The 17,093-nt window shown below is 40.1% G+C and overlaps 1 pseudogene; it reads right to left on the bottom strand.

Moving 5' to 3' along the window:
- Positions 1–6,075: 6,075 nt before the first annotated feature.
- LOC141520090 (E3 ubiquitin-protein ligase TM129-like) lies at positions 6,076–7,107 on the bottom strand (annotated as a pseudogene).
- Between the last annotated feature and the right edge of the window lie 9,986 nt (positions 7,108–17,093).

Here is a 17,093-nt window from a genome sequence, read left to right on the forward strand (position 1 = left end):
TGACTGTTTTGGGATAATGTTGTAGAGGAAGGGTGCAATGAATACAGTGCCAGGTCTGGAATCAGGAAGACTCATCTTCCTGAGTTCAAATCTGACTTCTGACACTTACTAGTAGTGTGACCCTGGGCAAATCACTTAATCCTGTTTGCCTCAATTTCCTCATCTGTCAAATGAGCTGGAGAAGGAAATGGCAAACCATTCCAGTATCTTTGTCAAGAAATCTCAAATAGGGTTAAGAAGAATCAGACACAACTGAAACGAAAACAAATATGTATTGACCTGACTCCAGACCCCCACATATATATGATAGATATCCATGAAGTTAGAAATAATATATTATATGGATATTTACTCCAGCTCTCATTATAGGTGAAGATGAAGAAACTGAAGGATAATTTTGACCTGGGGCAATTACTTGGGTATGACTCCCCGCTTTTGTTAGCAGTACTGCAACCATTCATTTTGCCCTCAGGATGGGGAATGGAGAAAGGAGAAGCACAGTGCTGAGAAGGAGAGAGGCAGCTGACCTGCTGGAATCATTACCTTTCATCACTGATTGACTCTCAACAGCATAGGAAATTCCAAAGAAAGGCTATTAAGAAAGTTCAGTCTTCCGGTTTCAGTTCGGGTCACTTTACCCTCTACTTCTTTTTATCAATGGGCAATGACCATGGTTACTATCTAGCTAAGGAAGACTTCCAGGGAAGAACAATGACACTGCAAAATAATAATGAACAGAAGAAAAAGGTCTTCTTGGTACTGAATGCACTTTGAATGGTTGGTGCTAAAAATAACCTTGTCTAGTCTACTTTGTGGGTTTTATAAATGAGGTGCTCAGAGCTCTGAATTTGGTATCTGGAAAGAAATAAATATTTATTAAGCATCTAAATACTTTACAGATATCATCTCATTAGATACTTACAAAAACCCTGGGAGTCAGGTACCATTTTTATTCCCATTTTACAGATAAGCAAATTGAGGCAAACAGGTTAAGTAACTTGCTTAGGATCACAAAACTAAATGTCTGAGACTGGATTAGACCTCAGGTCCATTCAGACTCTAGGTCCATCACTGTATTCTTCACCTAGGTGACTTGGAAGACTGGAGTTTGAGATCAGGTTTTCAAATCAACTAGATTTGAGCCCTTGGACAAGTTAAGCCCTTTGGGCCTAGTAGTTAGATGAAGCAATCTTTTAGGCACTTCAACTAGAAAGAGATGAACATTCCTTTTGTTCAGCAGAATTTAGTAAATTGATTGTTCTTCCTTGGAAGTCTTCCTTAGTTAAATAGTAACCAGAGTCATTATTCACTGACCAAGGGATAATGGATAGAGTGTTAGAAGCAGAGCCAAGAAGCGTCCAAAAACTGTTTGGGTTCTGTGTAATCATGGGCAAGACTCTTAGTGTCTATCTGAGCTTGGCTTCCTCATTTATAAAATGGGATCTACCTGGATTAGCAGTAGGCTTTTTATATAGGGTTAGTTGGTGCAGCGAATAGAGCACCAGCCCTGGCATCAGGAGGATCTGAGTTCAAATTTGACCTCAGACAACTGGCACTTACTAGCTTTATGATCTTGGGCAAGTCACTTGATCCTGATTGCCTTGCATCCAGGGCTGTCTCTAGTCATTCTGATTCATAAAGGGTCACTGGACTCAGATGGCTCTGGAGGAGAAAGTGAGGCTGGTGCCTTAGCACAGCATCCCCTCACTCCAGTCCAATTTATGGGCTTATCAAGGTATCACCACCCTGAGTTCTTGGCCTTCTTCAAGAATGAAGGAGAAGGGGGTGGCTAGGTGGCAAAGTGGATAGAGCACCAGCCCTGGAGTCAGGAGTACCTGAGTTCAAATCCAGCCTCAGACACTTAATACTTACCTAGCTGTGTGGCCTTGGGCAAGTCACTTAACTCCATTTGCCTTGCAAAAACTTAAAAACAAAAAAGAATGAAGGAAAAATAGCACCATCATAAAGCTACAATGAGCTAATGTATTTAAAACACTTTTCAAGCATTAGAAACACTGCATGCATCATTTTTAAAAATTTATTTTTATTAAAGGTATTATTTGAGTTTTACAATTTCCCCCCAATCTTACTCCCCCCCCACCACGGAAAGCAACCTGTCAGTCTTTACTTTGTTTCCATGTTGTACCTTGATCCAAATTGGGTGTGATGAGAGAGAAATCATATCCTTAAAGAAGAGACGAGAAGTCTAAGAGGTAACAAGATTAGACAATAAGATATCTATTTTTTCTAAATTAAAGGGAATAGTCTTTGAACTTTGTTCAAACTCCACATCTCCTTAACTGGATACAGACGGCACTCTCCTTTGCAGACAGCCCAAAATTGTTCCTGATTGTTGCACTGATGGAGTGAGCAAGTCCTTCAAGGTTGAATATCACTCCCATTTTGCTGTTAGGGTGTACAGCGTTTTTCTGGTTCTGCTCATCTCATTCAGCATCAGTTCATGTAAATCCCTCCAGGCTTCCCTGAAATCCCATCCCTTCTGGTTTCTAATAGAACAATAGTGTTCCATGACATACATATACCACAGTTTGCTAAGCCATTCCCCAATTGAAGGACATTTACTTGATTTCCAATTCTTTGCCACCACAAACAGGGCTGCTATAAATATTTTTGTACAAGTAATGTTTTTACACTTTTTCATCATCTCTTCAGGGTATAGACCCAGTAGTGGTAATGCTGGGTCAAAGGGTATGCACATTTTTGTTGCCCTTTGGGCATAGTTCCAAATAGCTCTCCAGAAGGGTTGGATGAGTTCACAGCTCCACCAACAGTGTAATAGTGTCCCAGATTTCCCACAACCCTTCCAATAATGATCATTATCCTTCCTGGTCATATCGGCCAATCTGAGAGGTGTGAGGTGGTACCTCAGAGAAGCTTTAATTTGCATTTCTCTAATAATTAATGATTTAGAGCACTTTTTCATATGGCTATGGATTGCTTTGATCTCCTCATCTATAAATTGCCTTTGCATATCCTTTGACCATATATCAATTGGGGAATGGCTTTTTGTTTGAAAAATATGACTCAGTTCTCTGTATTTTTAGAAATGAGTCCTTTGTCAGAATCATTAGTTGTAAAGACTGTTTCCCAATTTACTACTACTTTCTTTTGATCTTGATTACATTGGTTTTATCTGTGTAAAAGCTTTTTAATTTAATGAAATTTAATGAAATCGAAATCATCTAATTGTTTTTTGTTGATGTTCTCCAACTCTTCCTTAGTCATAAACTGCTCCGCTTTCCATAGATCTGACAGGTAAACTAGCCCTTGATCTTCAAATTTGCTTATAGTATTTTTTTTATGTCTAAGTCCTGTAACCATTTGTATATTATCTCAGTAAAGGGTGTGAGGTGTTGGTCTAATCTAAGTTTCTTCCATACTAACTTCCAATTATCCCAGCAGTTTTTATCAAAGAGGGAGTTTTTATCCTAATGGCTGGAGTCTTTGGGTTTATCAAACAGCAGATTACTATAATCGTCTCCTGCATTTACACCTAGTCTATTTCATTGGTCCACTACTCTATTTCTTAGCCAATACCAAACAGTTTTGATGACTGATACTTTGTAATATAATTTGAAATCAGGTAGGGCTAAGCCACCTTCTTTTGCACTTTTTTTCATTAAGCCCCTGGCAATTCTTGACTTTTTATTGCTCCATATGAATTTACTAAAATTCTTTCCAACTCATTAAAGTAATTTTTTGGAATTTTGATCGGTAGGGCACTAAACAGATAGTTTAGTTTTGGTAGAATTGTCATTTTTATTATATTAGCTCTACCTCTCCATGAGCAGTTGATATGTGCCCAGTTATTTAAATCTGATTTAATTTGTGTGAGAAGTGTTTTATAATTGTTTTGAAAAAGATTCTGAATCTGTCTTGGCAAATAGACTCCCAAGTATTTTATATTGTCTGAGGTTACTTTGAATGGGATTTCTCTTTCTAGCTCTTCCTGCTGTATCTTGCTAGACATATATAGAAAAGTTGAGGATTTATGAGGGTTTATTTTATAACCTGCAAATCTGCTAAGATTGCTAATTGTTTCCAGTAGTCTTTTGGATGATTTCTTGGGATTCTCTAGGTAGATCATCATGTCATCTGCAAAGAGTGAGAGTTTTGTCTCTTCCTTCCCAATTCTAATTCCTTCAATTTCTTTTTCTTCTCTAATTGATGACACTAACATTTCTAATACAATATTGAATAGTAGTGGTGGTAATGGGTATCCTTGTTTCACCCCTGATCTTATTGGGAATGCCTCTAGCCTCTCCCCATTGAATATAATGCTTGTTGATGGTTTCAGATAGATACTGCTAATTATTTTAAGGAACAGTCCATTTATTCCTACACTCTCTAGTGTTTTAATAGGAATGGATGCTGTATTTTGTCAAAAGCTTTTTTCAGCATCTATTGATATGACCATATGATTTCTGATAGGTTTGTTGTTGATATAATTGAGTATACTAACAGATTTCCTAATATTGAACCAACCCTGCATTCCTGGAATAAATCCTACTTGATCATAATGTATTATCCTAATGATAACTTGTTGTAATCATTTTGCTATGATTTTATTTAGGATTTTTGCATCTATATTCATCAGGGAAATAGGTCTATAATTTTCTTTCTCAGTTTTAACTCTTCCTGGTTTAGGTAACAGCACCATATTGGTTTCATAGAAAGAGTTAGGCAGAGTTCCATCTTTCTCTATTTTTCCAAAGAGTTTATATAGAATTGGAACCAATTGTTCCTTAAATGTTTGGTAGAATTCACTTGTGAATCCATCAGGCCCTTGAGAGTTTTTTTTTTTTTTTGATTCTGATCCTTTATTGGAATGAGAAGGTCATACCCTTTATACTAAGGGATTCTCTTTAAATTGCCCAACATGGTAAATGCTATGAAACAGACCCAAGAATCAAAGGTATTCAACATGGCTAGAAATACTGCATCCTCAGCAAAGAAAGGAAGAGAACGAAATGGATTGCTTTTGTCCCAAAGTTGTAGGCATTTGTATCTTACTTAGATGATTCTTGTCTTGTCCTTTAAAATATTTTAAAGGAAAAAAAAGAAATTAAATACCTTTATGGTATATAGACTTGTATATTATAGAGAATTAAGGTACTTGCTCTTGTCCCTAACAGTTGTCCTGAAAAGCAACTAGAAACACTGGGGTCACCCCAAAGGACTGAACTACAGGTTTGTAGTTTGGCAGGGAAAGGGATAGATAGGTGTGTATAGGAAATGGCTGTGTTAAAAATGACAGTTATTGAAGCTGTGGAAAGTGTATTTTACTACTGCAGCCCTCTTTCCTGTGACCCATAGTGGATTATCTAGTACAAAACACATGGATGGGAGGAAATATAAGAGTGGGAGAGATAGGGAGAGGTGAGAAGAAGGGAGGTGCAGGGGTGGGGTAGGGCAGAAAGGGATAAAACAGAAACTAGACTTAAACTTCGCACTGAAATGATACTAATTATAAATACAAGTCTGGAAGCCATGACTAATCCAAGATATCTGTGTGGGTAGGTACAGGTCCAAAATGTAGCTAAGAAAGTCGGGGAAAACTGCATATATTTGTGTAAAAATCATAAAGAATAAACTTTAAAAAACAGCTGCAGTAAAAGAAAGCTCAGTCCTGGTCAGGAACAGTGTCTGACTTGTTACCTAAAAAAAAAAAATAGCCCTTTGCTAGTCTATTCACAGAGGATGAGGGGCAATTGCCCTGGAATCCTTCACTATGTATGAACTGTGGAGAGAGAAGGAGGGCAGGGAGGGGTTGAGGCATCATATCTTCCTTTGAAAGTCTGGAACTTAAAACCTTGCCCTGCCTCTCCTTCCTCTTATCTGGGAACAAGGAGGAAATGAGTAGCCTCTGGAGAAGGGCTGGTGTCAGTAGCAAAAGGACAGGCCCCAGGGGCTTAAGAGGGGGAAATGCTGAGGAGGCTTGCAGAGTTACCCAAACAGAAGGGGGTGCCTTGGATCCAAAGAGCCTGAGAATAGTTCCTCTAATGGAGTCCCTCCCCCCCAGCTGACCCAAGAAGCACATCCTTGCTCAGGGAAGGTCAATGGATGATACAAACATCCAGGATGCAAAACTTGGACCTGCAGGTGGGGCAAGGCACATGGTTGGAGAGCCATTTTTCTGGGTGCTGCTGGTCCTGGCGGCTGGCAAACCACTTGCCCATGCAGGTCAGACACCACATGGGGCGGCAGTAACACTGCTGGCACTCGCCGGCATTCGATTCCTGGCAGTTCTTTACCAGCTTAATGTTGGCCCTTGTCTGCATGCAACCAATACAGGGCTCTAGCTCCTGGCTGCTGGGGATGGAATAAGGTGGGTTGGTCTCCACCAAGGATGTAAATGTTTCCAGAAACAAGTCACCAAGACTCTGGTGGATGACTAAGTTGGCAGCATTGTGGATGGGGGCATGGAGTTTCTTCCTTAGCTCACCATATTCTGTAGAATTCAACCGGATGTCAAAGGTTTTGACAAGAGGATTGATACTTGCCACTTGGATGGTAAGGAACTGCACAGGCAGATTAGAGTCTGGTGAGAGCTCGTGCTGGTGTGACTCAGTTACCGTCAGGTGGATGTCCTGCTGCTGAGCCACATGGATGCGGTAGGTGGTCACCTTCATGACCCATGTGTCAGTCACAATCACCTGGGCACCCGGAGCCCCCGTGGCAAACTTGTCGATGTGTTGGAACTCAGTGTTGATGGAGGATGCCACCGCTCGCCACCCTGACTGTGGAAGGGCATGGAGCACCAACATTCTGGCTAATGGGTGGTGTTCCCACCTGTTTCAGGACCAGTAGTAAGCAACGGTGCAGGTGATGCTGGGAAAGGAGACTGACAGGAGAAGGAATAGCTTCCAGACTTCTGGAGCCCAGCAGAAGCAGCGAGTGGACCAGCATGGTGACCATGGTCCTGCTCAGGTGCTACTGCATGAAGGCCACGTCCTCGATGCCCAGCCAGCCAGACAGCAGGCTCTGCACCGTCAGCCCCGCTGAGTGGAACTCGTTGGGCGTGAAGACGAAGCAGACGGAGAACACGATGTAGGCTAGGGTGAAGGTCACCTCGGGGCTGTCCATGCCGGCCCACCGGGGGCCGTCCGGCAGCTCGAGGAGGCAGTCCAGCCCGGCGGGGCGCCCGAGGGAGTCAGGAGTGGCGGCTGGCCCCTTGAGACTTTTTTTCGGGAGTTCAATGATGGCTTGTTTAATTTCTTTTGCTGAGATAGGGCTGTTTAGGTATTTAATCTCTTCTTCATTTAACCTGGGCAACTTATATTTTTGTAAATATTCATCCATTTCATGTAGATTATCAAATTTATTGGCATAGAGTTGGGCAAAATAATTCTGAATTATTACTTTAATTTCCTCTTCATTGATGGTGAGTTCACTTTTTCATTTATGATACTAGCAATTTGGTTTTCTTCTTTCTTTTTTTTAATCAAATTGACCAGATGTTTATCAATTTTATTGTTTTTTTTATAATACCAATAGTTTTTTTACTTTCAATTTTATTGATTTCTCCTTTAAATTTTAGAATTTCTACTTTGGTATTTAATTTAGGAATACTTATTTGTTCTTCCTCTAATTTTTTTTAGTTGCATGTTTAGTTCATTAATTTCCTCTTTCTCCAATTTATTCATGTAAGCATTTAGAGCTATAATATATCCCCTGAGAATTGCTTTGAATGAATCCCATAGGTTTTGGTATGTTGTTTCATTATTATCATTCTCTAGGATAAAATGGTTAATTCTTTCTATAATTTGTTTTTTGGTCCACTCATTTTTTAAAATGAGGTTATTCAGTTAAACAATTTGTTCTGGGTCTATATCTCCTTGGCCCAATATTGCATATGACTTTTATTGCATTGTGATCTGAGAAAGATGTATTCACTATTTCTGCCTTTCTGAAGTTGATCATTAGGTTTTATGTCCTAGTACATGGTCAATTTTTGTATAAGTTCCATGTACTGCAGAGAAAAAGGTATATTCCTTTCTATCCATGTTCAGTTTCCTCCATAAGTCTACCATATCTAATTTTTCTAACAATCTATTTACCTCCTTAACTTCTTTCTTGTTTATTTTATGATTTGATTTATCTAGATCTGATAGTGGGAGGTTGAGGTCTCCCACTAGTAGAGTTTTGCTCTCTATGTCTTCCTGTAGTTCTTTCAGCTTCTCCTCTAAGAATTTGGGTGCTGTCCCACTGGGTGCATATATATTCAGTATTGAAATGACATTATCGTCTGTGGTACCTTTTAGGGGGATAAAGTTTCCTTCCTTATCTCTTTTAAAGCTATTTTTGCTGCTGCTTTGTCTGAGATAAGGATTGCTATCCCTGCTTTTTTTACTTCAGCTGAAGCAAAATATATTTTGCTCCAACCTTTTACCTTTACTCTATATGTATCTCTCTGCTTCAAATGAGTTTCTTTTAAGCAACATGTTGTAGGATTCTGGTTTTTAATCCACTCTGCTATTTGCTTATGTGTTTTTTAAGTTTTTGTAAGGCAATGGGGTTAAGTGGCTTGTCCAAGGCCACATAGCTAGGTAATTATTAAGTGTCTGAGGCCAGATTTGAACTCAGCTACTCCTGACTCCAGGGATGGTGCTGTTTCTATTGTGCAACCTAGCCACCCCTTGCTTACATTTTAAGGGACAGTTCATCCCATTCACATTCAAAGTTATGATTACTATCCTTTATTGCCCTCCGTGCTATCTTCCCTCTGTTTGTATTTTTCCCCCTTCCCCCCTTTATCCATATTCCCCAGTATTTTGTTTCTGAATACCACCCCCTTCCATATGTTTGTCCTCCTATATCACACCCTCCCCTTTCTTTCCCCTTTCCCTTTTTCCCTTTTCCCTTCCCTTCCTTTTGTTATTTCCCCCTTTTCCCCCACTCCCCTTCCCTTTCTCCATCCCCCCTCCCCTTTTCCCCTTTTAATACTTGAAAGGTTAGATGTTTTATAACTTAACTGAGTATGTGTAGGTTGACTTTAAGCCAAGTCTGATGAGAAGAAGATTCAGGAGTTTCTCATCTGCTTCCTTCTTCCCCTCTATTACCATAGTTTTTTGGTACCTCTTAGTGTAATGAGATTTACTCCATTCAATCCCCTCCCTCCTCCCGTCTCTTTCCTGTCCCCCTTTTTAAGGAGGTAATGTTTTTTAGATCATTCTATCTAAGTCATAGAAAATTCTGAGTGTCTGTCCCTTCTAGTTCAGTATATTCTATCGAATAGAGTCAAAAATTCCTGAGAGTTATTACTATTTCTCCCAAGTGTGGTCAAAGCCAGTTACATCCCATTAGATAGCAATCTCATGGATAGGTCATGAATGTCCATCATTTCTGGCTAGGTATATTTTCTCTATTAGAGTTACAATTCTCAAGATTTATGAGAATCTTTTCCCCCCATGCTGGGATGTAGTCAGTTTCAACTTACTGGATAGGATTTTTTTTCTTTTACTGCCCCCCCCCTTTTAACCTTTTCACGTGTCTCTGGAACTTCCTGTTTGATGTCCAGATTTTCTGTTTAGCTCTAGTCTTTTCATGAGAAATTTTTGGAATTCTTCCACTTCGTTAAATGTTCACCTTTCTCCTTGGAAGAGAAGGCTCAACTTTGTGGGAAAGTAGATTCTTGGCTGCATTCCAAGGCCCCTTGCTCTTTGAAATATCTCATTCCAGGCCCTTCCATCCCTTAATGTTGATGCAGCCAGGTCCTGCATGATCCTTACTATGGATCCTTGATATTTAAATTGTTTCTTTCTGGCTGCTTTTATCTGATAGTTCTGGAATTTGGCCATAACATTCCTTGGTGTTTTCATTTTAGGATCTTTTACTGGTGGGGATAGATGTACTCTTTCAATAACTTCTTTGCCCTCCAATTCCATGATATCAGGGCAGTTTTCCATCACTAGATTCTGTAATATTAAGTCCATGCTTTTTTTCTCTTCAATGTTTTCAGGAAGTCCTATAATTTTCAGGTTGCCCCTCCTTGATCTATTCTCGAGGTCAGTGGCTTTGTTGATTAGGTATTTTACAGTTTCTTCTATTTTTTCTAGTTTTTGATTTTGTTTAACTGACTCTTGCTGTCTCATGGAGTCATTAGTTTCTGTAGACTTCATTCTTTTTTTTTGGGGGGGGAGTTTTCTTCATTAACCTTTTGTAATTCCTTTTCCAATTGCTCAATTCTACTTTTGAAAGAGCTTTCCATTTGACCAATTTAGGTTTGGATAGAATTATTTTCTTTTTTGCATTTGCCCATTTGAGGATCTGAGAGAATTATTCTCATTTTGTAATTGTCCAATTGATGATCTGAGAGATTTATTCTTCTTTTGTATTTGTCCAATTGTACTATCTAAGGATTTGTTTTCTTGTTGCAAGGTATTAATTGTCTCTCCCAAATTTTTAAGCTCCTTCCTTATTTCTTCAAGGAAATCTGTCTGTGCTGAAAACCAGATCATATTCTCCTCAGAGGTTCTACGTCTTTCTGAGTTAGGGTCTTTCCCTTCCAAGAATTTTTCTATGGATCCATCTTTCCACTGACCCTTCTTCATTTTGCTAAGACCTTGAGTTGGGCAGGGGCTGGTTCACAGGGACTTGGGATCTCTAAAGGCTTTACTCACTGAGTGCAGTTTCTCTGGCTGGCCAGTAGGAGGTGTTGGTTGCTTTCTCTAGAGTGTCTGTGACCTTGATTGAGGCCTTTTCCCTTTGCTTGAGGGGAGGATCTGGAGCTATTGAATTCTTTTGCCTTCAATCAGTGGTGATCTTTTTTTTAAATTTATTTTTTTATTCTCATTTTGTACAAATTTTTTTTACATTAATAAAATATTCTTGTTTACAAATAAACAAAATACCCCTCCCCCATGAATATAGATAGACTTGCTTGGGCAAAAAAAGTAAAGGGGAGAGAAAAAAATTAAAATTAAAAAAAATAATAGTAATAATTGTAGGTACGACCAGTTGGCACAATGGATGAAGCACCAGCCCTGGAGCCACTAGCACCAGAGCCTATATCCAGCCTCGTAAACCCAACAATCACCCAGCTGTGTGACATGCAAGCCACCTGATTCCCCACTGCCCTGCAAAAACCAAAAAGAAGAAAAAAAAAGACCCAAAATAAAATGTAAAATAGTAGGGGTGGCTGGGTGGCAGACAGAGCATTGGCCTTTGAGCCAGGAGCACCTGGGTCCAAATCTGGCCCAAGACACCCAAAGATCTCCCTGTTATCTGGTCCCAGGCAGGCCACCCAGCCCCACTTGCCCTGCACCCTCCCCCAAATAATAATAACAAAAAATGTGCTTCAGTCTTTGTTCCAACACCAACAACTCTGTCACGAGTGGATCACATTCTTTATGGTAAGTCCATCACAAAAGTTACTTAGATATTTTTCCAATGTTGCCATTGCTGATCGCAACTCCCTCCTTTCTTATTTCTCCACTACCATGTACTATATTTTCTCTCTCCTTTCACTCTGACTCTGCTGTAGGGTCTTTGAGTGGCACAGCAGACAGATCCCTGGTCCTGGGGCCAAGAAGCCCTGAGCCCCCATACCACCCCTTAGGCCCAGAATCCACCTGGCCCTATGGTCCTGGGCAGGCCTTCCAATCCCAGCCACTGCAGCTCCACGATATTTGAACTATGTCCTTCTGGATGCTTGTAATATTTTCTCTTTGACTTGGGAGTTCTGGAACTTGGCTATAATCTTCCTAGGGGTTGGTTTTTTGGGATCTCTTTCTTGGGGGGATCGGTGGATTCTCTCCATTTTTATTTTGCCCTCTGCTTATAGAATACCAGGGCAATTTTCCTGTAGTAATTCTTTGAAAATGATGTCAAGGCTCTTTTCCTGATCATGACTTTCAGGTATTCCAATAATTTTTAAATTATCTTTCCTAAGTCTGTTTTCCATATCAGTTGTTTTTTCACTGAGATATTTCACGTTTTCTTCTAATTTTTCATTTTTTTGGTTTTGAAGTATTGATTCCTGATTTCTGGTAAATTCATCAATCTCCCTGAATTCTATTCTTTGTCTGAAGGATTTGTTCTCCTCAGAGAGTTTTCTTATCTCTTTTTCCATCTGGCCAATTTTGCTTTTTAAAGCATTCTTCTCCTCAATAACTTTTTGAAATGTTTTATCCATTTGACCTAAGCTGGTTTTTAGCATGCTAATTTCTTCAGCATTTTTTTTGGATTTCCTTGATGAAGCTGCTGACTTCATTTTTATGTTTTTCCTGCATCTCTCTCCTTTCTTTTCCCAGTTTTTCTTCCAACTCCTTCATTTGATTTTCAAAGTCTTTTTTGAGCTCTGTCATAGCCTGAGCCTAATTTTTTTTTTTTATTTGAGTCTTTAGATGCAGGAGCTTGTGCTTCCTCATCTTCAGACTGAGTATTTTGATCCTTCTTGGGCTCATTTGCAAAATATTTCTCAATAGTCTTCCTCTTATTTCTCTGCTTGCTCATTTTCCCCAGCCTGGGCCTGGTTTTGGGGTGCTTCCTAAGCTTTTGGGACACGTCCACAAGGGTCTCAGTGTGTGAGGCTTTGTTCTTCCTCCTGGTCTGTGAATGACCATAAGTGCCCCCCTCTGCCACAGGTCGAGGTGGGGGGGCCCTGTTGTTCTATGGGGGGGCCTAGACTGCGATCAGGATCTGAATGTGGTCAGAGCCCCAGAGTCCTGTTCCAGAGGCAGAGGACAGAGCTCAGCAGTCTCTCTTCACTCCCCTCCCTCAGCTCAATGGGCTCATGCCCTGGAGGCTCCTGCTTATCGGTTCCACCTGCTTCTGTTTCTGGGTCTGGGCTGCTGAAAGACCAAGCTGCTGGCTGTGTGCCCTGAGGGCTGGGCTCCATGTGCTCACTCTGGCAGAGGTCCTCTGCTGTTCCCTCACTTTGTGCTCAGTGCTTCCCGGGGTGCAGCTCAGGAGACTCCCCCACTGCTTTGAGCCATGGCTCCCAGCGCACGGGGTCTGCCTCCAGGAGGCTGAAGTTCTTTTGCTCTGGTGGGCCACCCCTCTGACCCCAGGGAGCAGAGCCTTTCTGCTCTTTTCCAGGTTACCTTGAGTAGTTGAACTGCCTTGCTGGGTCCCTTTGTGGGTTCTGTCTCTCGAAAGTTTAGTTAGAGTCCTTAGCTTATGAGTTTTATCAGAGAGCTCCTAAGACTAGATCCCTTCTTGTTGCCATCTTGGCTCCACTCCCCAGTGGTGATCTTTACCCTGGCCTGAGGTCATTCCTCAGCTGGGCTGGTTCTTCTGCTCACACACCTGGGCCTTAGGTAGAAGTAGTTTGCATTTTTTTTGTTAGGGAAGAGGTCTGAGCTGTAATGGGGCTCTCTAGTTGACTCAAGCACTGCTGTCTAGCCCCACCTCTGATCCAGCAGGTCCCGCTCTAGGGCCCTCAGACTCCCATCTCCAATTTAGCTGTTAATCTGGTTGATACGGGGCTGATCCTCCCTCTGAACCCAGACTCACCTGCCCGAATTTGTCCAGTGCTGCTGGGGCAGATAAATCCTGAGGTAGATGTTCTTTCTCCTGGCTTTTCTTTCTGGGTTTTGTGGGTGGATTTCTTTTAAGAGGTTTGTTTCATATGATAGATGGGGAAAGATCAGGAGACTTTAGAACTGTGCCTGTCTTCTCTCTGTCATCTTGACCAGAAGTTGACCTCTCTGCATGCATCATTTTTAACTTATTTTATACTCCTGTGATTTGTCAAATCAAGAAACTTCAATCAATCCTCAGTCTTAGAATTTAGTTTTCTAGATATGCCTGGGAACAGTGAGGTGGCTTACCAGGGATCATAAATCCAAGAAGTGCCAAAGGTTGAACTTCAACCCAAGTCTTTCTGACCCTTGAGGTCAGTTTTCTATCTATCACATGTCAATTATTGGTATTAATTTTTATTTCATTTGGGTAAATTATTGGGAAAGTACATATTTCAATAGGATGCTTTTTTAGGGGTAAAAATATGACTCTCCAGGATTTTACCAGATTATGGAAGGCAGAAGCAAAAATAATAAAGTGAGATAATGCATATATAAAGAATTTTGCAAACCTTAAATTGATAAATGTTAGTTATTATTATAAATCATTATTAATAATAGCTTGCATTTATATAACTCTTTATTATTCTTTCCTCCTCCTCCCCAACCTCTTCATCTGTTTTCCCCCTTCCTTTCATCTTTCCTCCCTTCTTTCTTCTCTCCTTCTCTACTCCTCTCTTCCCTTTCTACTTTTCTTTTCTCTTCCCTCCTCTCTCCTTTCTTCCTTCTCTCTCCCTCTCCTTCTTATCATCATCAACATTATTATTTTTATTTTTTTTTAGGTTTTTTGCAAGGCAATGGGGTTAAGTGGCTTGCCCAAGGTCACACAGCTAGGTAATTGTTAAGTGTCTGGGCCGGATTTGAACTCAGGTACTCCTGACTCCAGGGCTGGTTCTCTATCCACTGGGCCACCTAGCCACCCCTATCATTGCTATTAATTGATAACATGTATATGGCACTTTACAAATATTGTCTCTTTTTATTTTCACACCACCATCCTGGAAGGTAGGTACTATTATATTCCCCATTTTACAAATGGAGAGACTGAGATTTGTGATTAAGCAACTTGCTCAGGATTGCATAGCTAAGAAAGAGTCTGATGTCCAATTTATCTTTGGGTCTTCCAGGTTCAGTGCTCTCCCCATTGAACAACCTAACATCTTAGAAAGGAACTTTGCCCATTCTTCACTCTGCAGGACTGCTGCTCTTAGGAGTTGGTAAGGAGGGCTGAAATGGCCCAATTCTTTTCATCCTTTGTATACTGCCTAAGTTCAATACTGATTCTAGGAGGGAAGACAAAGTTATCTGAGAGTGTACTCTTCAGTGCCAAGGTCAGCTTAGCATTTATATTAGCATACAGTAGATAATAGATGTCTAAGTGCATGAGAACAGGCATTCTTCATAGCAAGAAAGTGTTTCTTTCCATCTTCACTTCCATTTTTATTCACTTTTTTTGCCCACTGCTGGCTTAGGGCCATTGGTTTTCCATCCTAAGAAAAGGCAATTTTACTTTCTCCCCAGATGGGAATGGAGGCTCACTCTCCAGAGCTTGTATTTTCAGATCAGAGATGACACCTTTGAAGGGGTACATGGAGGTGGGGGTGGGGGAATATACTTAAGAGACTCAATGTCATAAATAGGACTGGTGTCAGCTCTTGATTTAATATCTTGCTTTATCTGGTCATGAATTATATATTCTTTTTCAGATTGATCATTTCTCCTGTTGATAAAAGGACATTGCCTTTGCAAGTGGCTTTGCCCCATGACCTAAAAGATATACCAATTCATCAAAATTCTCAGGGGCTGACAACTCCATTGAACTTTCAAGGCCGTACATAACAATGAGAACTGGAGAGGCATTTGGAAGGCAGGCATTTGCTGGGAAGTTACACTTTCCTCTCATTTAGCATGCATCAACCACCTTAATTGTGATTCCTTCTGCCCAGTTTGATTTGTAAATTGATTGTTTTTTCCCCCTGGAAGTCTTCTTTAATTAAACAGTAACCACATACTACCCACGGGAAAAGGCAATACTTCTAGTTTTCTAATTCCTTTCAAACTCTCAATGGGTATATTTCCTTTTCCCCTTTATAGAAAGCAGAATTACCGTGCCCCCCCCCCACTATATGGTACAGAGAAATACCAGTTATCAAGGGGGACTTGCCAAGGGGAAAGAAGAATCAGGACCTCTGCCCTCCAAGAGCTTTACACATTGACTTTGAGCATAATTTCTTTAATATTCTGATTATGGTATAGTGGATAGAGTGCTGTGGTCTCACAGTCATGAAAATCTGAAAGCAAAAACTATTTTTGACATTTTCTAACTAGATGTGTCTGGACAAGTCATTTAACTTTAGTTTTTTTTTTTTAAATAAGGCAGAGGGGTTAAGTGACTTGTCTAAGGTCACACAGGTAGGTAATTATTACATGTCTGAGATCAGATTTGAACTCGGGTCCTCCTGACTCCAGGGCCTGTGCTCTATCCACTGTGCCACCTAGCTGCCCAAGTCATTTAACTTTAGATAGAGTCAGTCTTTCACAAATTCCTTGGTTGTTGAAATCCCAGATAACATTTTGTTTGGTTTTCACCGTTCTGGGAAAATTATTAGGATAGATTTCCATTTTATGAATGAAGAAAGAAACAAGGACTATAATTCAGATTTCCTAACTCTGGGTCCAATTCAGGAGCATCTAGGTTATGGTAGATAGAGTGCTGGTTCTAGAGTCAGGGGGATCTGAGTTCAAAACTCACCTCAGATACTTAATGACTGTGCAATCTAGGACAAGTTACTTAAACTTGTTTGCCTCAGTTTCTTCATCTGTAAAATTGGGATAATAAGAGCACCTACCTTCCAGGGTTGTTGTGAGGATCAAATGAGACAATAATTTGTAAAATGTAATGCCTGGAACATAGTAAGTATAATTATTATGATTATTGTTATTATTTTCATTGTACTATGCTAAGGTAGAAACACATAATGCTCATAACCATTTATTTCACTGTATCTAAATTAGCAAATTTATTCAGATCAAGATGGTTTGTTATAGAACAAATAACTTCATGACTAATAACACTGCTTTTACTTTTTTTTTTTTTTTTTTTAGTTGTAGAGCTAGGCCTCTGATTTCTTTGGTAGGAGCAACTCCGAGTGGGGAAATTACCTCTTTGTTGACTCTTGTCACTTTTAGAAGCATTATAGATTTATAGTTTGAATGAACTGAGGCCCAGAGATATTAAGTGACTTTTCCTAGATTACACAGGTCTTAATCATTAGACTCTTAGGACACCATTTTTCCCTCTGAAGTTCTTTAAGTCTCCCATTACTAGTTTAGGGTCTTGATGCTTAAGAACCAAGAAGATATGACTTTTTGCTGTTTCAAGGGAATGCTGAGATTAGTTCATATTGTTGCTTGTCCTTTGTTTCTTCAAGATCATGACATAGGGAGGTGATGTCATGACTGTATATAAACTGCTATAAAATCAAATGGAATGACTAAAACTTTAAAAGAAAAAAGACAAGGAAACACAAAGAACCTAGCCTTGAC

This window comes from Macrotis lagotis, chromosome 4 (assembly GCF_037893015.1).
Source record: "Macrotis lagotis isolate mMagLag1 chromosome 4, bilby.v1.9.chrom.fasta, whole genome shotgun sequence".
NCBI lineage: Eukaryota > Metazoa > Chordata > Mammalia > Peramelemorphia > Peramelidae > Macrotis > Macrotis lagotis.